We start from the raw sequence: 17,789 nt of genomic DNA on the forward strand, positions 1-17,789 counted from the left end.
CTTACTTGCTAGTTGTAAAAGCTGGAGTCAGTCACTCCTCATTTGTAACTTCAGTTTCCTCATGTGCCTAAACGTACACATGGAGATTAGAAGGGTGTTTACAATGTAGAGCTGCAGCAAGAATCCGATAAGGGGAGTCACATACATTAAATAAGTGTTTATATAAAATGAACTGATTACCTGTTTATATAAATTTCATGAGTTTTTCACGATAGATAATTCACATAAAACCCTTTGCACCGTGACTGGCATACGGCTAAGTTCACAGAAATGGTGAGATGTTACTGTTAATGGATCCTAAACGTGTGCTGAGTCCCTGCTGTGTACTTGAGTGACTGTCGAGAATGTGCTGAATATCCAGCTATTGCTATCCAGCCACCCTTTATATTTCATGTTTGGTCCAGCCTCTTTCAAAGCTGCGAATTTTCCTTTTCTCTACAGTATCACTGATTTTTTTTCTTCCAAAGAGCATAAGCAGTATATGATTGGTCTACCTCTCGCAATCTACCTCTTCTCTTCCCTATTGATATTTTAGTGACAAGTGACTTGGTAATATGATCAGTAATCCCTGGACCCCCTGCTTTTCCCATCCTTGTATTATTCAAGGGCTCTGATTCCCATCGCCTCTTTCCATCCCCTTTCCCCCTCTTCCTTCTTTCTTCATGTATTTCTAAGCCTCTGTTATGTACACTGTATATTGCTAGAAGCTGTGGAAAATCCCAAGAAGCACACTCACATGTACACACACACACACCATGTTCTCAAGCATTTAGAATCTATTTGAGGAGACAAGACATAAAAAGTTAAATATAAGACTTGAATGGCAATGCAAGACACTATTGTAAGATATGTACCAAAGCTGTTTATAATATGTGATCAGTGATAGTCCTTACAAACCTAGCATATCGCACCGTCAATCTCTGTTGTAAATAGTTTAGAGTCTCTGATTCCTTCTTGAACACAGAGATGGCTTTACTCTATAGATCATGAAGATGTAGAAATCATCTAATTCCAGTGATGCTAGATGAACTTAAAACCTTAAGCTGGAAGAAGTTAGGGATCCAGACGTCCACATAAAGGAAATTCAGTAGCAGTTATATTTTTGGAATTTGATGCAATTATTTGTTAGAGGGGCTCCTCGAAATCACCCCCAAATTCCTACTAGAGTGTGGATGAGCATAAAATATGAACAGAAAATTTGCCCACTAATGATACACAGAGAATTATTCCAAGTAGTGATGCTTTGATAAATGGAGCTATTGTATTTGGAAAATGTGCAATGAAACACAGATATTCAAGTAGGAGGAAAAACTTGGTAATGCTAAATGGACTGGGGTTATAACTGGTGACAAATTCATATGAACATGGATGCGAGGGGGTGCAGAAAAGAAAGAATATGACTTTAGACTAAACAAAGAAATCACATTATGCGTCAAGGGAAACAGGCAAGTCTGTTGACATCTCCTTGGTGAAACACTTTTGGAATAATACACATGATCTCGGGATTTCAGCACAAGGAAGACGTTGAAAAACGTACGAAATTCCGATGTGAAAAGCACAAGTGGTTATGAGGACCTGCCAGATTGATTTATGAGGTGTGCCTGGTACAGTCACCACCTAAATCTGTGCACACATGTGAGCATCTCATACAGAAACCCAATGATTATCAAAACAATTATAGTCTTCTCTCTCTGTTCTCTTGTCAAGGATAAGCTTTTGTTGGCTTAAGATCCCTTGCCTTGAAAATGAGATTATTTTAAAATTTGTCATCAGGCAGGCCCTATCCGGGAAATAAAAATACGTGCAATTCACATACAAGTGTCAAATTCAAACTCAGTTGTAATGAGCTAAAGAGACTATAGTTCTAAAAACAAATGGTTCTAGAGGCAACAGAAATGAAAAATAACCTTAGCTGATGGATAACTAGTAGTTGTTGCTAGACTTAGCCTTTGCCAATAACCCAAGTGGGAGAGGAGAGGTAATAGAATGCAGAAAGAAATGGAAAGCAAGCAAACGAGGCTGAAGGGTGAGACGTGCGCATTCAGTGACATAGTTTCTTAGGAAAGATGAGAGAGCTTGAGCTAATTTAATGATCAACAGGAAGGTGTTAAAATTATCTGGTTCACTTAAAAAAAGATAACTCTATTGTAAACCATAAATTACTGAAATTATTATACCAGTATATAAGGAAAACACGAATGTTTTAAATATAGGATAAAAATAGTCCTTGTTGGAGATACTGTTTACTCAAAAGGCTGACTCTGCATATATAAATGTTACAAAAGAAATCACTTTAAATTCCTTATGTAGTCAACTGGCATTTTATAGTGAACTGCAAAAAAAGTCAACAGCAAATGCAAAGAATTTTAGAATACATATATCTCAGAAATGATTGCCTTTTACTTATAAATGCACTTTAGAATATATTCGGCATGAATTGTTTTCTGTTTGGAAATAATTGCCTATAAGTGGTATAAAGAAAAGGAAAGTTATGGGCAAACACACAACTTGTAAAACTAAAGTATGTTAATGATTGTGATTCCACATATGCTTGATTTTAGGGGAAGTGTTTTGAAATTCATGTAGAGCACTGAAAAAAAGTTATAGCACAAATGATTCAAGATGAGGTCAAGCAAATTATAAATCAAAACATAAGTGTACCTCACAGTACATTTATTTTCAACACAGTCACAAAATAACCTGTTTAGCCGCTGAAACAAAGCTTAAACATGAAAAAATTTATTTTAGAATTAACATCTTTTGAAAAAGTCAAAATTAGCTCCATCTGTACAAAAACCTCCCACTGCTGACCATTGTTTATTGAATCAAATGAACAATTTTCAGCTTATAGGCAACTCAGTTATCTATTCCAGGCTGCTCCACAGTATAGATGACTCAACCTATTTTTCCTGTTTCATTAATCCATGACTTATAACTTAATAGTTGGTTACTTCTTTGTGAAGTGAACAGAATAATTTTAAGCACCTTCCTAATCAGAAAGAAATTCTTTCAAGTTCTTAGAAAATATCTCATATGTTTCTTCTTGACTAGTTGTTGCCCTTCAGATGTCTACGCAGGCCGTGTAGGTAACGTAAGTAGATACAGTGGATCTGGAGGGGACCAGACACATGGGAAAGGACACACCTGTCTGAGGGGGAGCCTCTGCACAATTCCTGGTTGCTAGCTCTTCCAGTTCTTTAAGAGGAGCCTGAAGTCTAACTCTTATGTGAAATTTCCAACTTTTGAAAGTGGGAATTGATTTTTAAAAAAAAAAATACTATGTAAACTCCAAAAGAGAATCAACAGTTTCCAGGCTAAATATGGTCCTTGGGCTTTCATCATTTTTTTTTTTTCTTTTTTCAGCATCTGAAATCTTCTTCATAACAATGCAGGATCTGGAGTTAGTTTTTGTAGCCACGGCTGGCCTGTTGGCCTTTGGGCCCTTGGAGCATATGTGGCCGTGTGGGGTTCCTGGGGCCTTACCGAGATGCCTGGACACCTGTCGGCCGTTTCAAGGACTGGAGAGGAGGACAGGGCCACAGCCCTTGGGAGGGGGGCGTCCAGGGCCAGCTGGTCAAGGGGGAGGATCTTGCCCCTGGCCTTGGGGATGTGGCTCTGGTGCGGCCGCCTGCCCGCAGTGTCCTGGCCAGGACACTTCATCTTCCGGATCATCCGGTAAAGGGACAGAGGCGGCTGGTGGGTGCGACACACAAACAGCCTCTTCAGGCCAACCTGGTTGAAGGTGGAGTCAGTTTGTCCAGAAGCCTGTACAGATTGGCCAACAGCCTTAAGGAGATGTCCTGGCTCTTGGGCTTGTCAACGAAAATAATCAATAAACAATCAATAATAAGAATAGAAAAGAGTTTTATATGAGCCAAACTGAGGACTATCCTGGAAGCCCCCTTCCCAGATTAGTCTGAGAAGCTGCTCTGGAGAAGCAGGGTTTTCAGCACGGTTTTATATCTTGTCAGAACAAAGAACATTAAACAAGTGAGTGTTAGGCCTTCCCTGGTGGTGTGGTGGTTAAGAATCCGCCTACCAATGCAGGGGACACGGGTTTGAGCCCTGATCTGGGAAGATCCCACATGCCAGGGAGCAACTAAGCCTGTGCGCCACAACTACTGAGCCTGCGCTCTAGAGCCTGTGCTCCACAACAAGAAAAGCCACCGCAATGAGAAGCCTGTGCACTGCAATGAAGACCCAATGCAGCCAAAAATAGATAAATAAATTTATTAAACAAACAAGTCAGGGTTACATTTCTTCAAGGTTTCAAAAAAAAAAAAAGCAACACAAAACAACATACACAGTGAGTCAGCATGGCTGTGGCATCTGGGAAGGGAGTCTTATCGTCAAAGGAGGACCAGCATTGGTGTCCCAGGAAGAGGGCATTTAATCTTTACTTTTAACATGGACATTCTTTACTTCTGGTCAATGTGCCCTTTTTCTTTAATAATTAAAGCAGATGTATAATGTGTGTTTGATAGGCCACCAACAGGCTATCTTAGTTAGCATACCATTCAAGTTAATGCATGTATGAGCCAGAATGACTTCCCTATATCTCAGTATGCGAACATTTCTTTTATCAGTCTCCTCGTGTCAAACCTTTCCGTCCTTGTTATGGGGATGTCAACTCCATGACGGTGCCCTGTCCTTGGCCAGGTCCCGAAAGAGAGAGCAGAGCCAGGGTGGGCGGGGAAAGCCTTCAGCCAGTGGCATCTTGGTCCTTGAACTTTTGGTTTTAACCGCTATGGCAAACTCTAAACCAACTAACTCCCAACCTCCAATTCAATTTTCTGCCCTTGTGTCTTTGTTCACACCAGTTCATGGACAGCCGTCTTCCCTTTTTTTCCCTCCAATTCACTCTGAAACTTCCCCTGATCCTCTTCTTTATGAAATATTCCTTCTTTTTCTCCAGATCTCTTTTTTATCCTCTGGATCCATGTAATAGTAAACCCTTTCCTACGCCAAAGTGTTCCTTGTGTCTTATTCATTTATGTATGCATTTTATTCTTCCTGCTAACAGTATAAAGTCCTTGAAGGCAGAGATTATTTTACTAATGCCTGACACTTAGACCTTCAGTAAGTGCTTGTAGAACTGAAATGGATTGGATATGGAAGATATGACTTACAGGTGCACTGTTGGCAGTGTCTTTCATGGATACTCTTTTTTGAGCCGAACCATGTAGAGTTAACAGTTACAAGGCTAAAGTCTAGGAAAAAAATCAGTTAAATCATTTTTCTTTAACAGATGGTGCATCTGTGTTTCCTAATGCAATATCCTGACTCTGTATAATTGTCATAATTAAGTAATAGTTGCCTGCACAATCTTTGGTAAAAAAGAATCTCTGCTCTATGTGGAGTTTAAGGTAATGTCCCAATCCTGATGAATAAATGCTCCTGCATTTGACTCAGTGTGGGCTCTTTCTGGTAGATTTCCTTTTTTGACCCCAAACCATCGATGAAGTCCTTCTTGGTTTCAGTGTGTGAAGGTAGGTAGTTTAGAGCAAACCAGGCCTATGTGGTTAAATTCTGATCCTGGGACCCAGAACACAGAATTTTCTGGCTTTCTGGTCACTCACAGCTTGGTCTAATGCTTGAGTTAGTATTGGGGGGACTCAGCAGAGCTTGAGGAGTGTTGATGGATTTTTTTTTTCACTCACTTGAGCGCTAAGTACATTTATCCATAGAATAATGATAAGAATTAGAAATTGTTATCATTCATACTTCTTTCTGTTTGATCTATATGGAGTGCATTGGTTACAGGACAGTTGGGTGTGTGGTGGAAAGATCATTAAAAGAGACCAGCTGTTTGAAAAGCAAGGAGGTTACCTGAGCACCCCAGGACTAGTTTTCTCATGTGTAAGATAAAAAAATGATACGCCTGCCTCTTAGAGTAGTCCTCATTTCAGGATTAAATGAAATAATGTATGTGAAAACAACTTCGTGAACATGCTTTCCAAGTGTTCACCGCCGTTTGTTTGAAGAACTTACGCACTGTTCCTTTGGTGGTTGATATCTAATTTCATGGGAACCCTTTTGAGTCAACAAACAATGGCAGGACCAAATCGGGCCAAACCCACTGGTTTACTTATTGTCCAAGACTGCTTCACTCAAGCATGGCGACGTTGAGTAGTGACAGCAGAAACCTTAGGTCCCATAAAGCAAAAAATACTTAATGTCTAGTTCTTTGCAGACAAAGTTTGCCTACTTCTGCATAGTTTTTCACTTGCACGAGATATTCAGACATTTGGCTTCAAGTCTGAACTTGAAGAGTGCCCCACCTAGACCTTCTTAGGTTTACTGTTTATTTTTCCTGTGGTCCCAGGGCAGGAATGAAAACACCTGTGGGATTTGGGACCAGAACAATAATTACTTCTCAGTCTTATCTGCTGAAGCCAGAAGAAAACATCTGCTTTTTTAATTTTGCAGAGAAGGGCAGAATTAAAACTCTCTGGGGAATTCCTCTGTATCTCTGGCACAGAGAAGGAAGGGTGGAAGGCAGGTGAGAACATTTCTGGTGTAACAATGCAAACTTAACACAAATCACATTAGCTGAGGGTGAAGCCTGGGCTTTAAAGTTTAAACCTAAATAGGTCTCATTGCTGTTCTTGAACCAGTGGATATATGTTGGCAAAAGTCCCACTAATTCTTCGATTTGTTTAATAAAAGTCATTAAAAAAAAAATCAAATGGATCACTGGGCAGAAATTTGACCAGAAGCACCTTCCAAGTGATAATTAGCTAGCCAATTTTTTTCTGAGTTTTATGTTACCATAAATATTCATGACACATTCCCCATCAAATTGTAAGTTCTTCAGGAAACACTGTTATCAGTTTAAGAACATGAATCAGACTGATAAAGCTAATTGCTTAGGCTTCTTTTTTCTCCTTCATTTTAAATAAAGCTGTCCAAGGTTCCCAGGGTAATGAAGAGCTTTGTTGTTATGACAACTGCTTATTCCTTTCCCTTTGAAGGAGCTTGTGATGTGATAGGCAACACATCAGGAATAATTAAAACAAATGATAAGCGAGACACATCCGCTTAGAGGAATAAACCAGCACAAACTTAAACCATTTTACTGGTTTTCAATTACTGTTTTCATCGCAGGAAATTCACATCATTTGTGCCAATTTCCATCATTTCTTGATCCAAAAATCTTGTCAGTCAGGGAGGATTTAGTTATATACGGAGACCTTTTTTGCCCAGTGCTTTTCACTGTCTAACTTACTCTTCTCCAAATAGTCTGAAACACCAGAAGTGATGCTTTATCAGGGCAAAGGGGCACACTTGAAAATAATTCTGAAAGCTCACATGATTTACGTGCTCTGATTTCTTCAAGGAAAGGGTGGTTGTAGTACTATGGCTTTAGAGCTAACTTCCTAGAACCATAACACAGCTTTCACTTGTTGCTTTGTGCCCAGTTCTTTCACATCCCTTTCTCCTTTAACTTGTTGATATCATGTCCATTTCACAGCAGAGGACTCCAATCCCCCAAAGTCCAAGGGACACGCTCAAGGTAGCTGAAAATAATTAGGCGAGAATTCAAACTCAAGTCTTTTGACTCTAGTTGCTTTTTATAAGATGCTAAACTGAAGGAAAACATTGATTTGAATAATTAAAATATAGTGCTCTACTGAGGTGGGCTATTACTCGTACTCCAATTCCTCCTCATTTCTTTGCTAACCACTTCGACTAGCTAGCCTAATGCATTCTTCCCCCAACTCCTGGGCATGAACCATTGGGGGGTTATAAAAATTTTAGGGATAAAACACAGATTCTTTTCTTTTTAAAAAATTAATGAGAGACTAGGATATAAAGTGTCAGGGTTTCTTCACACGTTTGAGGGTTTTATGTATGGTTTTATGACTTTTTTCATTTTATATATTCTCGTGTATACTTGGTTGTAAGTCATGGTCTAAAAAGCTCGAAAGTCACTTCTCTATACTATCTTTGTTCACCTCTTAATTTTCTAATTTTATTTCACTTCTCTTTTTCTGCCTTTTTTGATGCTGATAGACATGAAATGCACTGTTAAATATTTGTCTTTAATAAATGGTAACTGCAAAATCAGACTTGGCTACCTCTCTCTAAAATAGTAAGAAAACAGAGAAAGCTGTCCTTCTTACATGAAATTTAAGACTCCGTTTTTCCATTATGAGAGTCAGGGAACTAAGACCTCAATGAAAAAAAAAAAATGATGCTGCAGCCCTCTAAGTTAAATGCTATACATATATTGACAAGATTTTCTTCCATACTTTCTGCGAACCTCTTCAGTTTTACTGTAGGGTTCCTGGCTTAATTGCTACTCTTCTTGGAAGGAGCCACAGAGGATTGGGAAGGAATTTATATGAGAAGAGTGAAGATGAAAGTGTATTGGAGAGATGTAAACATAGGCTAGACTTCTATAAAGTATTCTTGCCAAAAATATTTCACCCAAATTCATGAAGCCTCTAGACCTAATCTGTAGAGTAGAGGAAATACAGGGGATGGAGGCACAAGTTAAGGGACACCATAGAGAAACAGACAAGTTCAGAGGGTGTGTTGCTTTAAAGGCAAATTTGTCTAGACTGTCTTAAAAGGAAAGGTCATGGAGGGCAAAAGAGTGGGCTTAGGTACTAGATTAAAAGAGACTAAAGAGACAGTTAACAGCCAAATGTAATAAGAGAGAATTGATTGACTACTGCATAGAAAGTGAATTTATAAAAGTCATTTTTTGCATAATTGAGGAAAATTAAATATGGGCTGGATATTAGATATTATGGAATTGTTAATTTTCTTAAGTGTGATTATATTATGGTTATGAACTGAATGGCTTTATTCTTAGGACATGCGTGGTGAAGTATTTAAAAATGAGGTGTCATGTCCATAATTTGTAATTTACTTCTTAATAATTCATTTATCTGTCTATCATCTATCTACCAATCCTGCATCTATCAAAAGAGAGAGAGGTAGATTGAGCAAGTGTGGTCAAATATTTACAGCTAGTAAATCTAGGTTAATGATATATGGATTTTTAAAAATACAGTCATAACTTGTCTCTAGGCTTAAAAAGTTTTCAGAATAAGAAGTCAGGAGAGCAAAAAATACATATGGTATGATTCCATTTATGTAAATTTCAAAAATAGACAAAACCAATTTATGGTGTTAGACATCAGGATGTAGGTTGCCTCTGGGAAGGACTGAAGGGATTATGATTGGGAAGGGACAGAAGCGGATTGAGGTCTAGGACTATTCTACTCCTTAACTTGGGAAGTGGTTATGTGGGTATGTTCCCATTGAGACAGATCACTGAGCTGCATATTTTGTATATGCCTTGTGCTTAAAGAAGTAAAAAGACAGAGTAGATAATTAACATTCGAGAGTAGTTTATTTCTGCTGGGGTTGAAGGGACTGATTTTTCAGTGTGAGAAAAGGGAAAGTAAAAGGCTGGACTTACATCAAAGGCCATGTCTGAGTGTGTGCAAGGCCTTCAGAAATCTCTTGAGTTTGGGGAAATGGGGGCTTAAGCTAATTTGTATAGTTTCTGCATGTGACTAATTAAAAATATTTTGCTGTTAAAATTGCTTAGATGTAACAAAAATTACAGTAATTAAAAATTATTGCTTCAGATGTTGAATTTGAAAGCCCTGCTATACCATATATGGTTGTCATACTGCTGTAAGTTCATTATTATACAGTTGTGTTGTAGCTATTTCTGTAAGATTTTTACAACAAGATCCAAAATACTATGTATTTTTTATGCTAAGAGAGTATGTGCTTATCTTCCAAAGGTAATGGTACTGCCAGGCAGAATGGAATCTGGTTTATGGGCAAAAATGGCTATTTCTCAGTTGGTATTTCTCTAAGCTTTTAACTTTGGATTAGGAAGAGAATCAATAATTCTCCCCACTTTCTACTACTTCTCTCCTATCATGGGTGGTTGCAGGTTTCCTGGATGATGGTTTAGAACTCATTCATATATTGGGGCATTTGCTACCCATGGGGGTTATGAATCAAAAAAAGTACTGCTAAGCTCCTACGGTGGTGTAAGATGGTCTTAACTGATGTTATGGTGATTCTTATGTATCACGACAGTTTCTGGGAAGTAAAACCATTCACTCTGACCTGGGTGCTGTTTATTTTTCTTCTGATATATTCATCTCTTCTTTCATTGACTTATTCAACAGCGTCTTTCACTTGAATGTACATTTCATGAGGGTAGGGACTTCATCTGTCTTGTGCATTGCTGAATCCCTAGTACCCAGTAGCTGGCACATGGGAGGTGCTTCAAAACTATCTGTTGAAATAACGAATGGATAAATGTGCTTCAAGAACTTCATATATGTTCAAAGCAGGCATAGAACAGAGAGGAGAATTGGAGGTTGAGACTTAGTGTGAGCAGAGCAGTGGACTCCTCTGCCTGTCTTAAGGGATTTCAGCTCAGAGTTTTATCTCCTCAACTCTGATATTAGTTAAGGTATTGCTGGCTGCCATAACAGGAAACTCCCAAGTCTTAGGGGCTTATGATATCAAACATTTATTTTTTACTTAAGTAACATCCAAACTTTGTGTTTGGTACCAGCTGAAGTGGAGGGTGGGGAAAGCAGGATCCGTGGAACACAGTTATTCTGAGATCCGGGACCATGGAGGCTCTGACATGCACAACCCAGGCATCCGAGCTCACTCTGACCAGTGATATTCAGCTGGTGGAAGAGAGAGGATGGAGAAGACACACGTGTTTCTTAACGATCTTGGCTTGAAGTGATATCTACCACTTCTGCTCACGTTCCGTTGACAAGAACTAATCACACCCTTCTTTATCCCCTACTCCAGATGCAATGGGGGCTGAGCAGGTATAGCTTCACAGGCTAATGACCTGTGCAGCACAGGGCCTCATGCCTAGAAGGATGCCGTGCTGGGTTTAATGCTCTGTTATCATTATCTTGAAATTATTGATAATTTTTTAAAAGTGGGGTCAGCATTTTAATTTTACACCAGGCCACACAAATTATTTACTGGGGCCTGAGGCTGAGAAATGTACTCTTTGACAGGGCAGCCCCTTCCCAACAATTGCTCTACATTATGGAAGGGAATCATAAATATTTGGTGGACAGCTAGCTATCTCTGCCAGCCCTAAGCGTTGTTTCCAAGTTTGAAGCAAATAAGGGTCCATGTGATATTTTAAAAATCCAGTATTTAAGAATCCCCAGTAACCAAGTGAAAAGAATCAAAAAAGTACTGCTAAGCTTAAAGCTTTTTTAAATGATAGAATGCCACTAGCTTGGCTAGGAAAAATTTACAGCAAGGGCATATCTTAATAGAATGGGCATCTGTGGAAAAGCAACATGGCACAGATATATGTGACAACTGTAACCACATGCCAGTTCTAGTATTTTGGATTCAAAAAATATTTAATAAGTATATAGTGTCAGCCATTCATCTATGGTTGGGAAACCACAGCTAAGATGGACCAAAAAGAAAAAATCCCTGCCAATAAATTTATATTTGGTGCCATTCTTTTGTATGTATGTATATACGTGTATGTGTAAGAGAATGGCATTAAATATATATTTTATATATTTAATTGTATATATATATTTAATTGAAGTATAGTTGATTTACAATATTGTGTTAGTTTCAGGTGTACAACAAAGTGATTCAGTTATACATGTATATTTTTTTCAGATGATTTTCCATTATAGGTTATTACAAAATACTGAACGTAATTCCCTGTACTATACAGTAAATCCTTGTTGCTTATCTATTTTATGTATAGTAGTTTGTATCTGTTAATTTCATACTCCTATTTATCCCTTCACCCCTCCCTTTCCCTTTTGATAGCCATAAATTTGTTTTCTATGTCTGTGAGTCTGTTTCTGTTTTGTAAATAAGTTCATTTGTGTCATATTTTAGATTTCACATATAAGTGATATCATATGATATTTGTCTTTCCCTGTCTGACTTACTTTACTTAGTATGATAATCTCTAGGTCAATCCATGTGGCTGCATATGGCAATATTTCATTCTTTTTTATGGCTAAGTAATATTTCATCATATATATATATATATATATATCTCACATCTTCTTAAACCAGTCGTCTGATGATGGGCACTTGGGTTGTTTCCATGTCTTAAATGCCATTCTCTTATATTTCACAAACAGCTTTATAGAAGTATAATTGGCACAATAAGCTTCATATATACAAAGCATATAGTTTAACTTTAAAGTAGTGCAATTTAGCATATGTAATACCTGTGAAATCCCCTTCCCACCCCATTCAGTCTCCAAACAACCATTTATCTGCTTTCTACCAATATGGATTAGTTTGTATTTTCTAGCAGTTTATATATATGTACTATTTTTTGTCTGACTTCTTTTTCTCAACATAATTATTTTGATATTCATCCATGTTGTTGCATGTATCAGTAGTTCATTTCTTGTACTGCTGAGTAGAATTCCATCATATGGATATACCAACTTGTTTATCCATTCATTTGTCGTTAGACATTTGAACTGTTTCCAGTTACTGACAATTACAAATAAAGCTGCAGTGAACATTTGTGTACAAGTACTTCTGTGGACTTAGGCTTTCATGTATCTTAAGTAATACCTAGAAATGAAATGGCCGGTAGGTGTATGCTTAACTTCTTAAGGAATGGCTAAACTGTTCTTCAAAGTGGTTGCACCATTTTACGTTCCTGCCAGCAGTGCGTAAGGGTTACAGTTGCTCTACACCGTTAGTATATTTTAAAATTTAATTTTTTTCTACAGCAGGTTACCATCAGTATTTTTAATTTTAGAGATTTTAATAGGTGTGTAATGGTATTTCATTGTGGTTTTAATTTGCATTTCCTGAACTACTAATGATGTTTAAAATCTGTTCAATACATTTTTCTTATTTTTGTTTTAAATGCAAATGATCTCTTAGGGAGCATTGTATAATAAGAAAAAAAGTTTTTATATTATCCACATAGTTTCTAAGATATTATTTCAGCTTTTGCATTTAAAAAATATTTGCCTTCATTTTTGAAGTACATTTTTACAGGATATAAAATTGTAGGTTGATGGTTTCATTCTTCCAGTACCTTAAACTTGGCAGCTCCACTGTCTTCTCATGTCAGTGAGAAGTCTGTTATCCTCCTTATCTTTGCTCTTCTGTACATAACGTGTCTTTTTTTCCTCTGGCTGCTTTAAATTTTTTTCTTTTTATGACTGGTTTTAAGCATCCCAATTGTGATGTTCCTTGGTGTAGTTTTCTTCATGGGTATTGTGCTTGGGGTTTGTTGAGATTCTAAGACTTGTGGGTTTATAGTTTTCATCTAATTAGGAAAAAATTTGATCATTATACCCTTAAGTATTTTATCTGCCCCGTCTCTTTCATGGATACCAATTACATGTATATTAAGCCACCTGAAGACGTTCCACAACTCATGGAAGATCTGCTCCTTTTTTTCCAGTCTTTTTTCTTTCTGTGTTTCTTTTTGCATAGTTTCCAGTTCTTTATCTGAAAATTCACTACTGTTTTCATCTACAGCATCTGATCTATTATCATCCCCATATGGTGCATTTTTCATCTCAGGGATTATAGTTTTCACGTCCAGGAGTTTGATTTGCATTTTTTATATATTTTCATGTTTCTGCTTAACATGTTCAGTCTTTCGTCATAGTGAACATAGGAAATACAGTTGTCATAACTGCTTCAATGTTCTGGTCTATTACTAATCCCGTCACCTGTGTCATTTCTGGGCAGAATTCCATTATGGGGTATAATTCTTTTATACTCCAGGGCGATCCACTGTAGATCTTCAGAGCTCTGTCTGCAGCTCTCCACTCTCTGGTTACCCTTCTTTGTGAATTCTAGCTGCCTTGGCCTATGTGGACTTCCAGCTTCGTTTCCTCAACTCAGGCGCACCTCAGGGTTCTACCTGGGGTCTCCTCTTCTGCGCTACAACCTGGGAACTCTCCCCAACTAGGAAACTGGGACAGTTGTTAGGCTCACCTCATTTCTTTCTCATCTCTCAGTGACGGTTGCCTTTCATTTTCTGGTGTCCAATTTCTTGAAAACCTCTTTTTAAAATATATTTTGTCTTTTTTTTAGTTGTTTCAGGCAGGAGGCTAAGTCTGGTCACTGTTATTCATCTTGGCTGGAAGTGGATATCTCTATGACATACTTTTTTTTAAAAAAATTGTATTGTATAATGGAGTATAGTTGATTAACAATGCTGTGTTAGTTTCAGGTGTACAGCAAAGTGATTCAGTTATACATGTACATGTATCTTTTCTTTTTCAAATTCTTTTCCCATTTAGGTTATTACAGAGTACTGAGCAAAGTTCCCAGTGCTATACAGTAGGTCCTTGTTGGTTATCTGTTTTAAATGGAGCAGTGTGTACATGTCAATCCCAAACTCCCAAGAGTTTGGTAGACATTCTTGACTACCTCTTAGAATCTCCCAGCCACCACCAACACCAGCACACACCAAAAAGGCCCTGTCAGAGAATTGAATCGTAGTGAAGAATATAAATTTCTTGTACACAATTGGTGCTCAATAAGTATTGCACAGGTAAGCGAATGAGGTACTGCAAGGGATACCTCTGAGAAGAAATACAAGGGAGGAGGAGAAGCAGAGTTGTATTTGCCTTCGTCATACCACACCTTGGTGGTGGGGATAACGGAGATGAAGCCTTCAGTTACATCGTTTGTCGGGTATTGAAGGTTCAGAAAGCAACGGTGGCAGGTGTAGGTGCCAGGGGAATGAAGCTTTGCTACGTAGCAGAATGGGAACACTTCAGTTCCTCGTGCTAATGTCGTCATAGGGATAAAAGCAAATACATTTTAGCAGACGCTAAAAAAACAGTGGGGTGAAATTGATAGTGTCTACAGTATGAAATATCTTTGGATGGAGATATACAGTTTGTGAAATAATGTCGTAGCACTTCCAAGTCTCTTGCTGCCCTGATCCCACCCTGAAATTTCTCTTTCCTCACCAGTGAAACGACATATTGCATAAATGCCGTGATGTTTGGGGAGCACCCAGTGTATCCGTGCAGAACATTATCTTAGCTGTGTGTAACGAGGAATCCTGCGGCCTGAAAAAATGGGAGACTGCTGTGCCTGCTGGCATTACTATTATTCTCCACATAGAGCTGGGAGCTATTTCGAGTTTAGAAAAAATAAAAAACATGGACTAAGCCCACTGAGTATAATATAATTCTTGAAATACAAACTGTCCTACACTTTTCTTTTAAATCCAGTTAAGTACCTGAAAAGCTTTAAGGAGGGATTTTAATGACTTAATGCAAGAGCTGTGCACAGAATTAGCATGTCTGAAATTTTTTTCTTTCTCCTTTAAACTATTGAAGAAAGAACTGTAAAGAATTTCTGAGGTTGGGATATGTGGCTTATTGACATCAAAACCATGTACCACGGGGGCAGTTTAGACAAAGTGAATGTGGCTTTGTTGTTGGCCCTTAGGGAGAGGCTTCCTCTCCACCAACTTTCAGAGCACAACCCCTGTCACTGAATTGGCGACACAGAGGATGAACCTACGTCCATGGTTTCTGTCTAGTGGACGATAAACACTAAATCCCCTTGTCACTGATTTGTTTTGGTGAAATTGTGTGATCGCATTGACCTCTCAACATGCAAATATTCCTAGGAGAGGTACCACTATCAGATCATTTCTTCTCTTTCACGAAAGAGACTGGTCAACATGAAAGGCCTGAGGATGTTGGGAAAGGAAGGAATAATAGAAGGGATGCAGAAAAAGAAAGCAGGACCCAAGGATGTACTTCCAATTTCAGAATTTTGCTAAGGAGCAGTAATGTCATCACTCATTCATCCATTCATGTATTCAAGCCCACAAGATTTTACTGAGTGTAAACACATAATTTATTATTTTCTGTCCTTCCTCATACTTAAAAGGATTTTTGTGTTTATGATACACACCCAGTTCCTAGTGTGGACATGACATAGACCCAAAGGCCACAGAAAAACAGTTTATAGAAAAATGTAAACAAAAAGGCCAATCATATATCAAAGTGTAAAGTGCTATATAAATGAAGGTGTTATAAGTTATGACAGGCACCGTTCAGAGGAAAGGAGAACTCTAAAAAGAAAAGGGAGGGGCTTCCCTGGTGGCGCAGTGGTTGAGAGTCTGCCTGCCAATGCAGGGGACATGGGTTCGTGCCCCGGTCCGGGAAGATCCCACATGCCGCGGAGCGGCTGGGCCCGTGAGCCATGGCCGCTAGGCCTGCGCACGTGGAGCCTGTGCTCCGCAACCGGAGAGGCCACAACAGTGAGAAGCCCGCGTACTGCAAAAAAAAAAAAAAAGAAAAAGAAAAAGAAAAAAGAAAAGGGATAGGGTTTGGTAAATAACTAGAAGTGGATATGGCCCCAAGATCTCCAGTTTGGGCAACTAAGAGTTATCATAACTGAGATATAATATACTGGCAAAGGAACAAATTTGGGGGAAAGATAATGAGTTCAATTTTGGAAATATTGAGTTTGTCTATTCTATAGGCAACATCCAATGGTGGTTGGATATACTGGTCTAGAGGTAAGAAGAGGCCTTTCTAAACTGGAGGTAGAGATTTTGGAGTTATCTGTTTTTATATAGTAGTTTACTATGTGAGTTGATAAGATTGACCAGGAAGGTCAAATACACTGAAAAGAGGGTAAGGGCAGAAGAACAATTTTAACGGGAAGCGTAGGCAATGTCGAAAAACTGAATTAGGAGGTAGGGGCACAGAAAGGCAAGAAAGAAACCAAGGGACAGTGATGTGACAGAAACCAGGGGAGGAGAAAATTTCATGGGATTGGGGAGTGGTTGTCAATGGTGCCAAAGGCTTTAGAGGGGTTAGGGAGACCAATGTAGGAATTGGACAGGACAATTCAAAAAAATCCAATAATGTGATGGAAGTGGAAGCTAGACTTCAGTGGATTGAAAAATGAGTGTCATGGAAGCACCCTAAATGTCCATTGACAGATGAATGGATAAAGAAGATGTGGTACATATATACAATGGAATACTACTCAGCCATAAGAAAGAACGAAATAATGCCATTTGCAGCAACATAGGTGGACCTAGAGATTATCATACTAAGTGAAGTAAGTTAGACAAAGACAAATATATGATATCGCTTATATGGGGCAACTAAAAAGTGATACAAATGAACTTATTTACAAAACAGAAACAGACTCACAGACATAGAAAACAAATTTATGCTTATGGTTACCAAAGGGGAAAGGAGGGATAAATTAGAAGTTTGAGATTAGCAGATACAAACTACTACATATAACATAGATAAACAACAAGGTCCTACTGTATAGCACAGGGAACTATATTCAGTATCTTGTAACAAACCATAATGGAAAATAATATGAAAAACTATATATATATATATATATATATATATATATATATATATATATATGTATAACTGAGTCACTTTTCTGTACACCAGAGACTAACACAACATTGTAAATCAACTATACTTCAATAAAAACAAACAAACAAACAAATGAATAAATAAATAAATACAGGGTTACATGGTTAGTTTAAAAAAGAAAAGGAGTGAATGTCAGGGAAAGAAGTGTACATGCTAAGTTTACCCTTTCAAGGCAGGTTAGCTGTGAATCTATTAAACCCTCCAAAATGTGGTCTCTGGCCAAGAAATCGTATTGTGTTCCTAAGGAACTTATCTGAGATAAGCACAAAAATGTACATATACCAATACTGATCACAGCACTATTTATGATGATACAAAATTGGAAACAACTTTAATGTTCAATTATAAGGCATTGGTTAA

At 38.1% G+C, this 17,789-nt stretch overlaps 1 protein-coding gene and 1 pseudogene across 2 annotated transcripts in view; one reads left to right on the forward strand and one right to left on the reverse strand.

The window, feature by feature from the left end:
* The window catches only part of DERA (deoxyribose-phosphate aldolase), a 258,807-nt gene that overhangs the window by 148,082 nt on the left and 92,936 nt on the right, over nt 1-17,789 (forward strand). The window lies entirely within an intron of this gene.
* Nucleotides 3,402-14,793, reverse strand: LOC132434238 (large ribosomal subunit protein eL18-like; annotated as a pseudogene).

This window comes from Delphinus delphis, chromosome 11 (genome assembly GCF_949987515.2).
Source record: "Delphinus delphis chromosome 11, mDelDel1.2, whole genome shotgun sequence".
NCBI classification, from domain to species: domain Eukaryota; kingdom Metazoa; phylum Chordata; class Mammalia; order Artiodactyla; family Delphinidae; genus Delphinus; species Delphinus delphis.